At 39.1% G+C, this 16,339-nt stretch overlaps 1 protein-coding gene and 1 non-coding gene across 7 annotated transcripts in view; both read left to right on the top strand.

Moving 5' to 3' along the window:
- Positions 1–16,339, top strand: part of Fry (FRY microtubule binding protein) — a 424,076-nt gene that overhangs the window by 97,704 nt on the left and 310,033 nt on the right. The gene's annotated exons all lie outside the window — the stretch shown is intronic.
- On the top strand, positions 14,436–14,542 carry LOC141413085 (U6 spliceosomal RNA). The gene has a single exon (XR_012437909.1). It is a non-coding gene; the product is annotated as a U6 spliceosomal RNA (small nuclear RNA).

Raw genomic sequence — 16,339 nt, 5'->3', positions numbered from 1 at the left:
GGCTCTTAGCTTGAGCCTTACATAAGTTAACCTTTCTAAGAGTAAGTTGGCAGATTTAATTTGATAAGGTGAAGCAGTAAAAAGGGAATTGAATTTAGGGAGCTGAGTTCTAGTCTAGACAGTGTCTTCAGCTGCCTGTGTGTGGCTCCCAGCCCCTCACAGATGCCCAGGCCATCAACTGGGTCCTTTTTTTGTGTCTATTTCTGCTCCCAGTGCTTTCCTTCCTGCAACAGAAAATGAACTCTTCCCACCCCACTGCTCCTTTGCTACCAGGGTCTTCCATGGGCAAACTAGAGTTATCTGCCTGAAGTTTAAACAAAACTGGCTACTTGATTTCTAAATTCCTCTCAACTAAACCACGAGTCCACTGTCCTGTGAGTTGCACCAACTGCTTTTCACAGTGGATGATTTAGAAACACCACTGGTCTACCTATCTTGGCACAGTGCCTACAAGTACCTGCAAACAAAAATGTACATAGATAGTGACAGCCATTTCCATTTTATGCTGCTATACAGTTGCACATAAAAAGCAAATGAAATAGATGTGGGAACTGAGGGTCAGAAAAATTAAGGTATTATTTCATTATTAGTAAATGGCAGGCTGGTGCCAGTGGCACAAGTCTATAATCCTAGCTACTCAGAAGGCAGAGATCAGGAGGATCACTTTTCAAAGCCAGCCCCAGGCAAATCATTCTGAGACCTTATCTCAAAAATAGGTCTGGCAGAGTGGTTCAAATGGTAGAGTGCCTGCCTAGCAAGCACAAGGCCTTGAGTTCAAATCTCAGTACCACCAAAGAAAATAATTAGTACATGGCAAAAACAGGATGCAAGCCTAAGTCTTTGGACCGCCACATTGCAGCAACTTCTACTCTGTTCCACTACCCTCCATTGTCAACTGTTGTGATCATTTATCTAGTGGGATGCAAGTCTTAAGGACACACCAGGGTTTCAATTAGCGTTCACTCTGACCTTGATATTCACACAGACAACTTTTGCCTCCACCTCCAGCCTCATATTTTCTGTCCTGCAATGAATGATTGATGGGCTGATCATTTCATTCATTCATCCACAAACCTTTTAGTTCTTGCATTGTGTTTGGGATAAGCTAGAATCCTAAACCATATTACCCCTTTGTTTTTATCATCCATTTCTCCTGTGGGCCATCTCACACTACAGATAAGTATCTACCTAAAAGGCAGATCTGTTTGTTTCATTACCTTCCTGAAGATTCCTCAGTGTTCTGTCTGTAATCCTAGCTACTCAGGAGAAGGAGATCAAGACAATTGCAGTTTGAAGCCAGCCTGGGGCAAATAGTTCGTAAGACCCTACCTTGAAAAAACCCATCACAAAAAGGGGCTGGCAGAGTGACTCAAGCAGTAAGAGTGCCTGCCTAGAAAGCCTGAGGCCCTGAGTTCAAATGCCAGTGCCATTAAAAAAAATGATTCCTCAGGTTCACCACTGCTCTTAGGATAAAGTCCAAGTTCCTTACCATGAAGTAGGAGAGATGCCAAGCCTGCCTGCTGCCTCCATCCCCAGCCCTTTCTCCTGCACTCCTTCCCATTGTGTTCTATGAAGTCAGCCACTTTCAAATCCCCAAGGCCCTTCATGCTTGCTTTTCTAGGATAAATGCTACACATGCTATCTGCCCAGTCCCCCCAACCAATTCCTGCACATGTCAGTCTAAAAAGTTTTCCTGATTATCTTCTGGGTTGGTCCAGAAGATTCGGTTGGTCCAGAATGACACTGAGTTGTGTTATTCTCATAACACCTGGACTTTTCTCTCTCACAGCACTTATCACACTGTATTGTAATTGTCTGTTTACTTGTCTGTCTCTCCCCCCAGCAAGTGATCCTGTACCGGATCAGTCTTGTTAACCATTGTTACCTAGTACCTGTCATAATAGCTGACACATAGCATGCATTTGATAAATATTTATCCAGTTAGCTAAAATTGCACTGAAGGGAATGAACTCTTGGCATTCTTAGTATGCTGTGCCTTCTTCCAGCCTCTCTCTGCTTATGCTGCTCTCCCCTCATCTGCTAACATGCACACACACACACACATTTCCATTATGGCCTTTCTTCATTCTCTGGGTGGGCTGGAGGGCCCAAATCTAGTTTTCCATTTTATGTAATCACCCAGATTCCTTTGGCTTCTTTCAGTCTCCTTTATGCCAACCACTTCCTTGGCCTCAGTGTTGTGTTTGTTGTACTGTTGTCTTATTTTTGTGTGGATACTCTTTGAAAACACAGACTATCTCTTACTTCCTTGAATGGCCCAATCATCTCATGGAGAAGAACTGCACAAACTAGGTGTCCATTCAACTTCTGGTGGTTAGTTAACTGATTTGCTGGGAAACTGTATCAATCCTGTAAGGTCTATCTGATTCTAGTAGCTCCAAGAAAAAATTAGTTGTCAGGTAATAGTTGTCAAAGAGGAAATATTTTATACTGATTTTTATAACAATATGGATTCCTGGCCAGGCAGGATGGTGGTGGTGGTGGTGGTGGTGGTGGTGGGATTGGCTTGTCTCACTGTCATTCATTCCTTGAGCAATGTATTAGGATTCTACTATAGGCCAGGAACTATTCCAGGCCTCAGGAGGAGAGCAAAAAATGATTCCATTTACTGGTCCAGGTTGATGGGAAAAAACTTTCCTAGAAGAGTGTTTGCATATTGCACAACTCAGTGAATACTTCTAGAACAAAGGAATGGAGGAATCCCGTGGTCACAGCAATGAATCTTAAGAAAGAAAACAAACACATCAGATATCATATTTATATAAAAACATGAAAAACTAACATTTTGTCTTCCCCTAGAGAAGCTTGACCAATAGAAGGCTAGTGTGAATCACTTGGCTGAGGGTCTGTCACCTTGGGTCTGGAGAAACCAGGCAATAGGAGCCTGGGTCTCTGTAGCAAACAGGGGGGCTGGTTTCTCCCTCCTGAACCAGTGTGAGCAGGTGAGTCCCTAGCAGTCTGGCCCTTTTCAAATAAAGAAAGCAAAGGGTTACTGATCTAACCAATGTACATTATAGCCTATTTGGAACTGTCACAATGAGCACCCCCCCCAACAAATATATCCTAATTTCAAAAATTTTAAAAAATAGAGAAAGCGAGAGAAGTGGCCCTAATGCATACAATGCCCATAGGTGTTTTGGATGCAAATGAGCAATTCAGCCCGCACCTCTTGAGAGGAGTGGGGGTGGAGACTCTAGGGACAGGTGCATGCCTGTATTTCCAGCACTCTAGAGTCTGAGGCAGGAGGATCATAAATTCAAGTGCAACCAGGGCTACATAATAAGTTCTAGGCCAACTTGGGTTGCATAGTGAGATTCTGTCTAAAAAATACTTTATTTTTAAAATTCTGAAATTCTGTTCCAAAGGCAAATTATTTTTTTCTTTCACGTTTACAATCTAAAGCATAATTGTTTAAAATTATGTTATTTTTATAAGTAAGTGGATTTTGAGCATTTCTTAAGTAAAACTTCTTTATTCCTTTTCTTGCTACATATAGGTTTTTATTGGAAATGCAGGGTAGTCATCAGAAAAATGACAGGTAGACACTTTCTCAGCTCCCTGGGGGTGAGCACCCTCTGCCACACTCTCCCTCACACAGGAGAGTGCAGGAGAGTATGAGGATGGCCATCTGGGCTGACTTCCTTCCTCAAAGTCTCCCTATCACAGCCACCATGGCTAGGCATGCATTCCGAATCCCCTAACTCCAAATCCAAAATGATTTTAAATCTAAACATTCTGAGCACTGACATGACACAAGTGGAAAATTCCACACTTGACTCTTATAATGACCATAGTCATTACTCAGGTTCACTGAAAATACCGAACCAATTCACCTTCAGGGTATTCATATTAGGAATATGTGAAGCATGAATGAATGTCATGTTTAGACTTTGGGTCCCATCCCCCAGACATCTCATTGTACTTACACAAACATTCCAAAGTTCAAAACACTTCTGGTGCCAGGCATTTCAGATAAAGGGATGCTCAACCTGCACTGCCTGCACTGTTCTCTGTTCAAATCCTGTCATCCCAGAACCCTGCAAAGAGGTGTTTATGATGTTTCAGTGGGGTCTGCAAGGGCCATGGGGAGCTTGTATGGCAAGAGTGCTTCCTGGCGTTGTGCTCACTTGTTCTACATTCAGTGGTTGCATGTTGTGATGATGAGAACCATGTCTCATATCCTGGGATTTTCCACAGCACACACCTAAGTTTTGCATATGGTAGGTGCCCAAGAGCTGCCAAAGTAATCAGGTGATGTGGAAGGTGTCATATGACGTGCATTATGTCATGACCGCTCCACTGGCCACACCTTTGCTCATCTGCTCTCATAACTTCCTTAAACAACCACCTGCATGGCAGGTAACCCTCAGGGACTAAAGCCAAAGGACCTTATAGGCAAAAATTTGAAGCTCTCCCTCTCATGACAGGATCTCAGTCTAAGAATTTGAGTCAACAGTTATTTCATGACTGAGTTCAGGTTCTGATTCTCCATCTTACCAAACCTGCAACTAGCCACTTTATTTCATCATCTGTGAAGTGGCTTAGAACTCCATTTTCACGGGCTATATCAAGCCCACATACGATTATGCATGATTCTGGAATGATGTACAACTGAGGCTGACTGTGTTATTGTACTTTGGTGGTAGTAAAGATTTGGTTTTGCATAATTACCACTTTTTCTTCTACTGTTTGGGCAGTGGGCACAAATGCAGCACCCTGGAAAGTTATCCGAAGTTGCTCATCAGCTCCTCTGCTAATGCATATTCCATACAAAGAGTCACTAGTAAAACATGCATTAATTTAAATTTTCTCATAAAGAGAAGGGCATGGAAACTCTTCTTTGTAATAAATACACATATATTTTCTCAAAGTAAGCCATTAAACTTAAGAGTATTGTCATTCGAGGTCTGTACAATATTGGAAGCTCCAATACCTGCTTAATGAACTTACTTGTAGCCTTACCGAATTTAATATTTTTGCCTAATTTTGTCTGTTTAATGTCTTGCTTTTAGAAAATTCAGCTCTTAAGTTTTTCTTTGAACAAAAGCTTATAACAGGATGGTAATTCTTTTGCTGCTCTGATTTTTTAAAGTTTGTATTAGTGTAAATACATTCAACACTTAAAATGAATCTTCTGAGACAGTGAGAGTTTAGACTTGAAAAACTTTTGAAAGTCAATATGACATTTTGATGTAAAATTAGCTATTTATGGCATATCTTATTCAAAAATACCTATGCAACAAAAACCAATGTAGCCTGGTTACTTAAATAGTAAAATTTATTTATTGGACAAGATTATAAAGGGAGTGGAATTTTTGTTTCAGACTTTTTTAAATAAAAAGAAACAAAATAAGCTTATTGAAGTTATTATTCCTAGTTACTTTTAGGGAAAACAAAAATGCTAATATTATGATATTTGTATGCATGACTTATGTGCATATAAGCAAGGGGGAAATATGTTTATGAAGGAACTGAGAATGAGCAAGTATAGGCAGAAGACATTAGATTTATGCCTCAACTTTGGGTTTTTCTCCTTGCTGTAAATATATATAAAATAATTACATATATAGTATATACATGGTTGTGAATCCAGGACTTAAAGTGACTTAAACAGATCTGACTCAAAACAGTTCATTTCTATTTTTTCCTTTCTAGGTAATATATAGTTAAGATTTGAGAGCTCCCATATATTTTCCCTCCCATTCTTAAATAATGCTCAAAATATATATTTGCACCCAGACTATGAAAATATTTTACATCCATATAATTTTATACTTACTCAAAATACCTTTTGACCACTTGTATTGTCTGCATAAGGTCATGTACTTTTAAAAATATGTGTGATGGGAAGCGGAGATCAGGAGTATTGCAAGGCCAACACAGGAAAAAGTTCATGAGATCCCATCTCAACCAATGGTTGGCTGGGTGTGGTGGCACATGCCTGTTAGTGCCTATCATCCTCGCTACATAGGGAAGCACATATAGGAGGATCTTGATTCAGGCCAGCCTGGACAAAAAACAAGACCCTATCTCAAAAACAACCAACACACAAAAAAAGGTTGGGGGCGTGGCTCAAGTGCAACGCTCTGAGTTCAAACCCCATACCAACATTCTTTGCTTTAAATAATTTAGGGAAAGTGCTACGTAAAGAATCTTTATCTGCAGTATTTAATTATAATACCATCATCTTTTCTTTGTAATCTTGAAGACCGTGGATTTGGGAATGGAAGTTTACAGATTGAGATGAAATGGGCAGTCATTTTTAGAGGACATGAACTTAAAACCTATCATTACAGCATGGGCAGAGATTTGCAGTCATGGTTTTAAATTTTGGTATATTTCCATGCTAAGTGAAATTAATCCTTTTGTGTGTGTGTGTGTGTGTGTGTGTGTGTGTGTGTGTGTGTGTGTTTTTAGACAGTAGAGGGGACTGAACTCCAGGCAGGTGCTCTACCACTTGAGCCATGCCCCCCAGTTTATGTATGCTTTTATTGTTGGGTGGATTTACTGATGGTGTTCCCTTGGCTGTCAAGGAACTTCTTTCCCATCTGGACACTATAAAGACAAAAGTCATCTTTGTGAATAATTGATACTGGATAAAGTGATTTTTATGGACAAGAAAGATACAATTTAGGAATCTTTATTTGTAGATTTTAAGTATCAAAAATAAAGGCTGGAGATATGACTTAAGTTGTAGAGAGCTTACTTAGCAAGTTCAAAGCCCTGTTCTACCAAAAAAAAAAAAATGCTCAAATGTAAATGAAAGGCACACATGAGAAAGACAGCATCAAAAATCTTAACTATGTTGTCTAGCAAAACACGGAGCCAGGACTCAAGGATCTGGCTATTGCATTTATGCACAGTGATTTGGCCCAGTGTTTTCCTAGGAGAGCAGACTGTATGGATCTGCACATTCATGCTTCTCTGGGACCAATTTTATGCCTCCTTGCTACACCCTCTAATGGAAGTACTGAAACCATGTCATCTGGTACAGAAGCCCTAGTTGGCCATGAAATACTTCCCCACAGGACAGTCCCAGGAACTTTAATTGTCCTTTCCATCAGGATTTCTTTGTTGGGGTGTGGTTTACTCTGTAATTTGTGCCTTTTACCCTCTGAAAATGTCCTAGGAGAAAGAGTCATAAATCATGTCCCTTCCCCAGGGCCCAGCAAAAGAAGGGTTTCCAGCTGGGTGCAGGTGGCTCACGCCTGTTAATCCTAGCTACTGAGAAGGCAGAAATTAGGAGGGTCGTGGTTTAAAGCCAGCCTGGGGAAATAGTTCACAAGACCCTATTTTGAAACAAACCCACACACACAGAGGATTGGTGGAGTGGCTCAAGGTGGAGGCCCTGAGTTTAAACCCCAGTATTGCAAAAAAAAGGAGAAGGATTTCTAGTCTTGAAAAGGTCTATGAAGCCATGCATATCTAAGGGAACATTAGCTTATCAGCAAAGAACATTGGCTTTCCAACAGCTTTGCAAATCTAATGAAGTCAGGGACTGAGAAACTTGTTAAGTTCTTAAAAATAAAAGCTAATAGTCCCAGCAATATTATAAAACATAGAAATGCTTAGTGAAGACAAGTTAAGGAACTATTATCCCTAACACTTAGTTCCATGTAGAAACTGCATTTTCAGGAACAGAGAGGGTAACTGTAGCTCCCTATCTTCTTTATCATTAAGTCATCATCCAAAATCAATAGCAGTTCGTGCAACTTCTCAAAAGAAGTATTGCCAAAATGTAATTATTCTTAAGCAGAATGCTGCAAATAAGTATATGATTATTTAAATAAAAGGCAGTGTGAAATGGAAGATTAAAGACCAGGTCCTTGTCTCAAGAAGCTGAAGAATGAACTTCACAGACAATGAGAAAAGTGTAAAGCAGGAGAGCTTATTGAGATAGAAAAGTGTAAAGTGCTGGTGGGGGGGGCGGTTCCTAAGAGAGGGTGCCAGTAAGATGATGTGATCTGAGGTTTTCAGGGTGTCACTCAATCTCTATGCTAGTTAGGTGCTCAGAAAGCAGTGTTTTGGTTGGCTGTGCCTGCAATGTATGCAAAATTATGGCCTTGCGCATGGCCTTATTTTTTGCTAAATTGCCTATATTTTTGTTGTTTCATATATAACCACGCCAGTCAGTTCTTCCTCATCAAAAAGTACCTGACTGAAAACCAGGCTCATCATGCTTAAGTTAATATTTATAGTGATGATGGAAGCTATTTTACTGGCAATAAGTCACTTTCCGATTTCTACACCAAACACTCCCACATGTACAAACACTGACGGGCAGGAGGAAGGGAAAGGGTCAGGAATGATTTCCTTCAGAGACAGCCTAAAATGAAAGCACAAGTTCTGCACCAAAGTGGAAGATGGAAGGAGGGGAAAGAAGAAGAAGAAAAAAAGCCAGAAATGTGTCTAACATACTCAACAGAACTTTAAAAACCACCACCACCACAACAGAAGTAGAGTAATGTAGCACCCACCCACATCCACAGGCACCTCCCCAGGAAGGAAGGTGTGGGGTGTTTTATTTTGAAAAGTGTGTTGACACAGACAGGGCAGAGAAGCTGTAGGTATAGAACTGGGTTAGGTGCTTGCCCATGGGAAAAAGGAAGCTCCCTAAATGTCACCTTGATGGTCAGAAAGGGAATAGAATCACTGCTTATTTGATTGGTAAATGTTCCTTCTTTAAAAAGTTCTTCAAAAGTTTGCAAGCATTGAAAATGATGTGTTAACACAAGATCCAATGAAATGAAACAGGATGGAAGATTTGTTTCATCCTTCCTCCAAAACAACAACAAAAACATAAATATTATACAGAGCTCTCTACCTATGAATGTTTTATGGGAAAGTGGAGAGAGGAAGAAAGGGAGAGGTTGAAAGGCATGGCCACCTTTGCAGTCTTCACCTTACTGGTCTGCAGTCGTAGGATCTAGCTCTGTTATCCTTGGGCTGTAGAGGTAGACATTACTAATAATATATGAACTTCTGCTGTTGAGACACAAGTCCAGCAGTATATGTTGCATTGATTATGTATGAAAATACAGTGTGTGGAAGGAGATGAAAACAGGGCAAAAATCCACCACTATCTTTCAGGAGCTATAGTAAGTGTTGTATTTATGATTTTACTTCTTTTCAGTGTGGAAGTTTAGAATTAGCAAACACTATAAAGAAGATTACTATGCAAAAGGTGTGCACAAATACATATTAGTGTGTTTACTGGAATTCTGCCCCTGCCCTGAACCAGTGTTTATAAACCCGTACTCTCCTGTACTCTATAATTATAATCTCAACGCACTACACTGCTGCATGCTGCTCATTGCTGAATGGAGTGCACATAACATCTGTTTAAATGCTGTGTAATAAATCCATAACATAGTTTGGGACTTGAAATAAAAGTTATAACATTTGGAATGCCATAAATTTCATCCAAAGTAGCAACATTTCTCAGTAGGCTTTTGAGGAGTGTGATTAGTATGCTTGCCTTAGTCTGTTTTCTGCTGCTGGAATAGAATACCACATATAATTTATCAATTATGAATAATAGACGTTTACTTAGCTCATAGTTCTGGAGTCTGGAACGTCCAGGAGGGTAGTGCTGGCATATGGTGAGGGCTGGCTCCTAACATGGCTGCAGAGCAAGCAAGCACATGAGAGAGAGGCCAGGCCAGGCAAACTTAACCATTTATTAGGAGCCCATCACCTCAGTAAGTGACCCACTCCCAAGACAACAGCATTAATCCATTCATGAGGACTCTACCTCTTAAAGTCCTTCGTCTTCTAGTTGTTGCTCTGGTTTGGTTTGGTTTTGCTGGTTCTGGGAGCTGACCTCCAGACCCTGTGGATGCTAGGTAGGTGCTCTACCATTTGAACCGTACCATTCGCCCTTTTTGCTTTGGTTATTTTTGAGACAGGGACTCATTTTGCATGCTCTGGACAGCCTCCTGTTAGTGCTTCCCTGCCTGGGTGGGATACCGGGTGCATGCCATCACACTTAGCCATTGGTTGAGATGGGATCTTTTGAACTTTTTGCCTGGGTCTGCCCTGAACTATTATCCTTCCAGTTTCTGCCTCCTGAGTAGTTAGGATTACAGGCATGTACCACCATACTCAACTTGTTTTGTTTCTGAGACAGGGTCTTTCTTTGTAGTCCAGGTTGGCCTTGAACTCACAATCTTCCTACCTCAGCCTCCAGAGTGCTGGGATTATAGGTATGAACCACCATATCTGGTTAAAGTCCCACCTCTTAATGCCATCACAGTGTTAATTAAGTTTCAACATGAGTTTTGAAGGGGACATACAAATGTTTTGAAGGGGACATTATATAGCAATACTCTATATAATTTAATTTGAAGAAATTAGCATACTTTAAAAAAAAAGTCCTGTGGATTCTTCAGCCTTGTTTGGATATCAGTGAGCTATTTCAGTTTCAATTTCTCTTTCACCAAATGTTCTCTGAAGTTTTTTTCCATTCTTATATTCAAAGCTATAACCAAAAGCAACCTTACAACTATACATTTTAGTAATTAAATTAAAATGATATAATTTTTTACAAATAGGTCATAACCAAATCCCTCATTAAAAATCAACTAGCTGGGAGAATGGTTCAAGTGGTAGAGCATCTGCCCGGCAAGTACAAGGCCCTGAGTTCAAACCTCAATACAGAAAAAAAAAATCAACTAATAAGCCTCTTGATTAAAAGGGCAATGAATGGAGATGGAAATTTTGGCATAAATATATTTTGGAGCAGGCCTGCATCTGTCATTGAAAATTGTGCACTTTGCTCATCTGGAGGAAATGAGCTTACTTTTTTAGACCCTGAAAAAGATGTCACCCTTTTATTTTGTATGGTCTTTAGTTCAAAAGATGTCTAACTGAAAATTCTAAACTCCAAAGAGACAGAGATATAAGAAATAATCACTGCTTTTGGGAAAGGATTTTAAAAGAGCTCAAAATAAAGCAAGTTTCAAAAACAAAAACAAAAAGTAGCCAGTGTGTAAAGTACAAGTGTTTTTTAAAATACAGAAGACACTGTTTTATTTTTGTTTTGTTTTAAAATAGTAGTGGGCTGGAGGTATAGCTCAGTGTACAAGGCACTGGGCTGGGATCCTTAGCAACACACACACACACACACACACACAAACACATGCAAGGCTTGGCTCAAATGGTAGAGCACTTGTGATTAGAAAGCAGGATGCTGTTGAAGGAGAAGGAGAAACTCATATAACTTCATATAGCTAAATGTTAGCTGAAATCTTTTTGCTCTTAAATTTTACATAAAAATTGATCAAGCTTCCATTCAATACCTTCAGAAAGTCTCAGGCCCAATCCTAAAATTCCATGACTTTTCATGTGTCCTTGACTTAAGTTCCTGCTTATAATAATGCTTATACTAGTTCTTTTTGGCCATTTGTGGATTTTGTTCATTATCTATGAAATTTAATCCCTTGATTTCCCCAAACAAAAACTCTGCCTCTGCCTCCCAAGCACTAGGATTATGGCATGTACCACCACACTGGGCTGGATGTGTTCTTGAAAAGAGTATCCACCCTCCCATTGTGATTTCTCAACACTCGTTCTATCAGTATTCTTTTTTTTACTTTAATAATTATCTTTAGTAGAGTTCTGAACATTTTTTTTATTCTTTAACCTCTACCCATGCTGGTGGATCTTTTATCTTTTTCTTCTGCCATCTGTCCTTTCAAATTCCTTTCTGCCACAATATCCTTAGAATTTTACTCTTTTTTCTTCTATTGTATTGAGAAATTCTCTCTTTCCAGCTCCTACTTGAAACTTTTCACACCTGTTTAAAATCAATGAAAGTGCTCTTCAAAACAAAAGGGCCATCTGAGACTACTTCCTCTTAGCCAATGGACATCCCGAGTCCTTGAGGACAGACTGCACATCTTGTCTTTCGGCTGTAGTCTTTTTGAGACAGGGTCTTGCTGTGTAGCCTAGGCTCTAACACTGTGTAGTCCAGGCAGGCCTCGACCTCTCATGATCCTCCCACATGCTGTGATTACAGATGTGTAATGCCCAGTTCGCATGCAAATCTTGTTAAAAATTCAAATACTGGTTTATCAGGTTTGGGGTTGGTTTAGGAATATGTGCTTTTAATAGTCACAATTTGATCTGTTAGAGGGGATCTTTGATTCATTCACTGAGAAACTATAAGAGTATATATATGAAGCAGTTGGAGTTCAGATCATTTTTTCCCCTCCTTTATATGTACAATAAATCTGATTCTAAACAAATCCCGGGAAAGAAGACACTATGACTAGAGGTCAAGAAAAGCCCTTCATCCTGTTGCCCAGATATCTTACTTACCAAAGATTGCACCTCTGTTAGAAGATCTGTTAAAACTTCAGTTCACTCATTAATAAGGGATAAACTCATATTTCTTGTGTCTTAAGAGGATTTCTTTTGTTAGAAACATGGGTGTATTCACTTGAACAGGCTCAGTGACCCATTTGGCTGAGGCACATAGAGGACAAAGCTTGTTCTGGGACAACCGAGGGAGCATTGCTCATAATCCCCCAGTAAATGAAACAGAAGATAGACTTAAAAGGACAGTGAGACTATTCAGAGGTAGCAGAGTTCTACATTGTTTTATATTTTTAATATCCAGAGTGATTTGTTGTAAGTTCACATTAATATCACTGTGACTCAATAAGGTTGGATTTTTTTTTCAACTCAATTTGCAGTATAACTATATTCCTTTGAATTGTTAAAGAAAAATAATCAAGCCAGGCACCAGTGGCTCACATCTGTAATCCCAGCTATTTAGAGGTTGAGGTTGGGAGGATATGGTTAGATGCCAGCCTGGGCAAATAGTTCGTCAGACCCCGTCTCCAAAATAACCAGAGCAAAATGGACAGAAGTGTGGCTCAAGCAGTAGAGCACCTGCTTTGTAGGTGGGAAGCCCTGAGTTCAAACCCTAGTCCCACCAAAAAAAAAAATAATCAAACTCATTAGAGGGTCATTATTAAGTATATAAATTATCTATATTATAAATTAATAAATTTTACATACTGCATTTGATGTAATCCTCTTTATAAAAATGTGACGCACATTTTTCAGGAAGATATCAGTTTCTCTGTGTCAAGGTATATACACATACACACTCACACACAGTCTTTCAAATAATCTTTGGTCACTTTTTCTGTCATATTCCTACCTTCAGTCTTAGCTCATTGAGAGGAAAAGCTGAGTTTTCTTTCTTTTTTTTTTTTTTTAATTTGGTAGACTGGGTTTTGAAGTCAAGTTTTCTATTTTTAAGTTCCCAGATAATCCAGTCATCTCTCCCCACAGTGGGTGCTCAGGAAAAGCTGACACCTCCACCTTTACAGCTCTGTCAAACTCTTCCCTCTTCCAGTGATGTGTGAATTTAAGGAAACTATTTGCCTACCCTGTGTACCCTAGATTCTTCCATTTACAGTGGTATAAAAATAATGGCCGACCACAGGAATCACAGCTATTGTAAGACTCCCAGGATGTAGCACTGTATTCCCAAAGTAGCTCTCTCACCATTGGTAGATTTTCTTCTATTAAATGTGGCATGTTCTGTGTCATTCTTCCTTTGCTTTTTGATTGTACCTCTCTTGTGGTTTAGCCTCTTTGCTTTAGAATCAAGCCCACATTCTTAAGCCACACATGAAAGACCCATGAGTCCTCCAGCCTGGCCCTATGCACAGGTATAAGGCTTCTAGACCTGGCCTTGGCCCTGGCCCTTTTCTGCCCCTTGCTCAAGCCACACTGAACATTGTGTGTTCTTGACACTGCGGTCCTTTATTCTACATCTGTGTTCCCAGACTTCCTTATGTGCTCACCTTGCTTTTCTGTGATCCATATTCAATTTTGAGGCCAACCTCAAATGTCAACTTATCTCTCAAACTGTCTTTTATAATTTGCTTATAGTCTGCCTTTTGTTTCATAGGTCTTGGCTCATCGTGTTCTTATGGTATTTAATTCTGTACATATGTATTGACATCACCACTCTCCACCCACGCTCCAAGCCTCTCTCTGTTTTGTTTTGTTTTTTGGGGTTTTTTTTTTTTTTTTGCCAACACTGGGGTTTGAACTCAGGGCCTCATGCTTGCTAGGCAGGTACTCTACCACTTGAACCACTGCAGCAGCCCTTTTTTTTTTTTTTTTTTTGTGATGAGTTTTTTTCAAGATAGAGTCTCACGAACTATTTCTGGGGCTGGCTTTGAACCTCAGTCCTCCTGATCTGTGCACCAAGCTTTTTAAACACAGAATTCATGTATCACATGTGAACAAGTTGATAAATGAATGCTTTGCCTGTCTGAACTGCTCATTTGTCTTAGTCATTGGTAACGTGCACAGAGCTATTATTTGCTAAGAAGCCATAGCTTCCTTTGTGTTCATTTTCTCTCTTACAATACTTTCTTTTTTTGTGTGTGCTCGCTTCGGCAGCACATATACTAAAATTGGAACGATACAGAGAAGATTAGCATGGCCCTTGCGCAAGGATGACACGCAAATTCGTGAAGCGTTCCATATTTTTAAAAAAAAAAAAAAAAAAACAATACTTTCTTTTTTTTCTCTCCAAATCCCTTATCACTTAGACTCTTGTTATTTTATTCTGGTTTTAATACATCTCTTTTGAACAATATCCGTGTCCTATATCATTAGCTACTTTAAGTCTTGTGCAGATTCATTTAAGTGATAAATGTAATATAATATCCTGTACCCAGCATCTAAGCCACATAAAATCTTTTTTCATCAAAGGCCTCATCACTTTCCCCTCCCTCCCCACCACCTGGATAAAGCCCACGTCAGCTCTTCACATACCAGTCAAGTCGCCTCATGTTTCTGAGTCAGTATTCTTTACTAACTTTTCTTGCTCCTATATACAAGACTGGCTAAAATTATGTGACAGTTTCTTTTTGGCTAATGCAGAATTACAAAAACGAAAACTTTCTAAAGCACTTCATCTGGATAGATGTCATGATGTGTGCTGCCACTGCAGAGATGTGTTTTGTGAAGTATTATAGAAGAGTATAGAAAGTATGAAAAGGGATGTAACGAAGGGAGAAGGGAGTTAATCTCAAACTTGTCAGAGAATGAAAGTGAACTTCCTAAAATTATTTATGTGGTGATGAGTCTGTACAACTTTGGCATTAAATAATCAGGTGCAAATTCTCAGTCCTAAGAAAACTTATTGAAATGATAGTTCTTTGATCTGTGGAGTGGGTGTTTACCTAATGAAGCAACGTAATATATATCTCCAGAATAACCAGCTTTACAGCTGATAGCAAACTCCTCAGGGCAAGGACTTTCTATGGTTGGCACAATTATACCTATTGTACACTGGTCCTATTTAAATATTTAACAACAGTTCCTCCCACATCTATTCCTGGCAGGTCTAGCCTTCCTGACTTGTCATGTCCATAATCAAATAGTATTTCTACATTAATCACTTGAGGTGTGGTACCACGTTTAAGCTCATGTGAGGTGATGCATCTTTTCTCAGTCTAGGTGATGGGAATATAGATAATTAGCTGTGAATATCAAACAGTACTCTTTTGTTGTTTTTTTAAGAGATAGATCTTCACTTTTAGAGATAGATCACTTACAGAGTGAGCTGTATTTTCTCCTAAAGACAGAACACTCACAGTTTTAAGAGTCACTCTAGAACCTGGGCTTCATCATCCAGGCTCTGTCACTAATGGTGTGACCTTGGGCAATTCACTTTTCCTCTCTGGAGGTCAGTTTGCTCATCTGTAAAAAGATCCATCTGGACTAATCACAAGCGTTTCCAGCCCCACACTTCTAGTGTATTACCTATTTCCAGATTTATTTGTATTGTTGATTCAAAATAAAGAAATTAGTTCACTTTCAAGTTTTTCTGAATGTAAAAGTGCTACTACTTAAATGTTTAATTTGTTGTCTTACTTCTTTTTTTTTTCTTTTATTATTCATATGTGCATACAAGGCTTGGTTCATTTCTCCCCCCATGTTGTCTTACTTCTTTAAAGTGATTTTCCCTCAATATTCATTATATAGAAGAAGAAAGTCATTATGACAATCAGTGGAAATTCCAAAGCACATACATAGAGAATAACTTAATTATTTAATCATTTGGTTTTTAAAACAAGGGTGAATTTTTTTGTTTGTTTGTTTAAGATAGCTATACAGGGAGTTTCATTGTGACATTTCCATGTATATAGGTTGTATAATCCAAATTAGTTTATCCCCTCTATTTTTCTTCTATCTTAAAAAAAAGATAAAATTTAAAATGATAAGAAAGAATCAAATGTCTTGAATTTGGGAGACAAATATCTACTAATGATGTGAACTC

Source organism: Castor canadensis, chromosome 10 (genome assembly GCF_047511655.1).
Source record: "Castor canadensis chromosome 10, mCasCan1.hap1v2, whole genome shotgun sequence".
Taxonomy (NCBI): domain Eukaryota; kingdom Metazoa; phylum Chordata; class Mammalia; order Rodentia; family Castoridae; genus Castor; species Castor canadensis.
The sequence above is the reverse complement of the archived record's forward strand: the minus strand, read 5'-3'. Positions and strand labels throughout refer to the sequence as shown.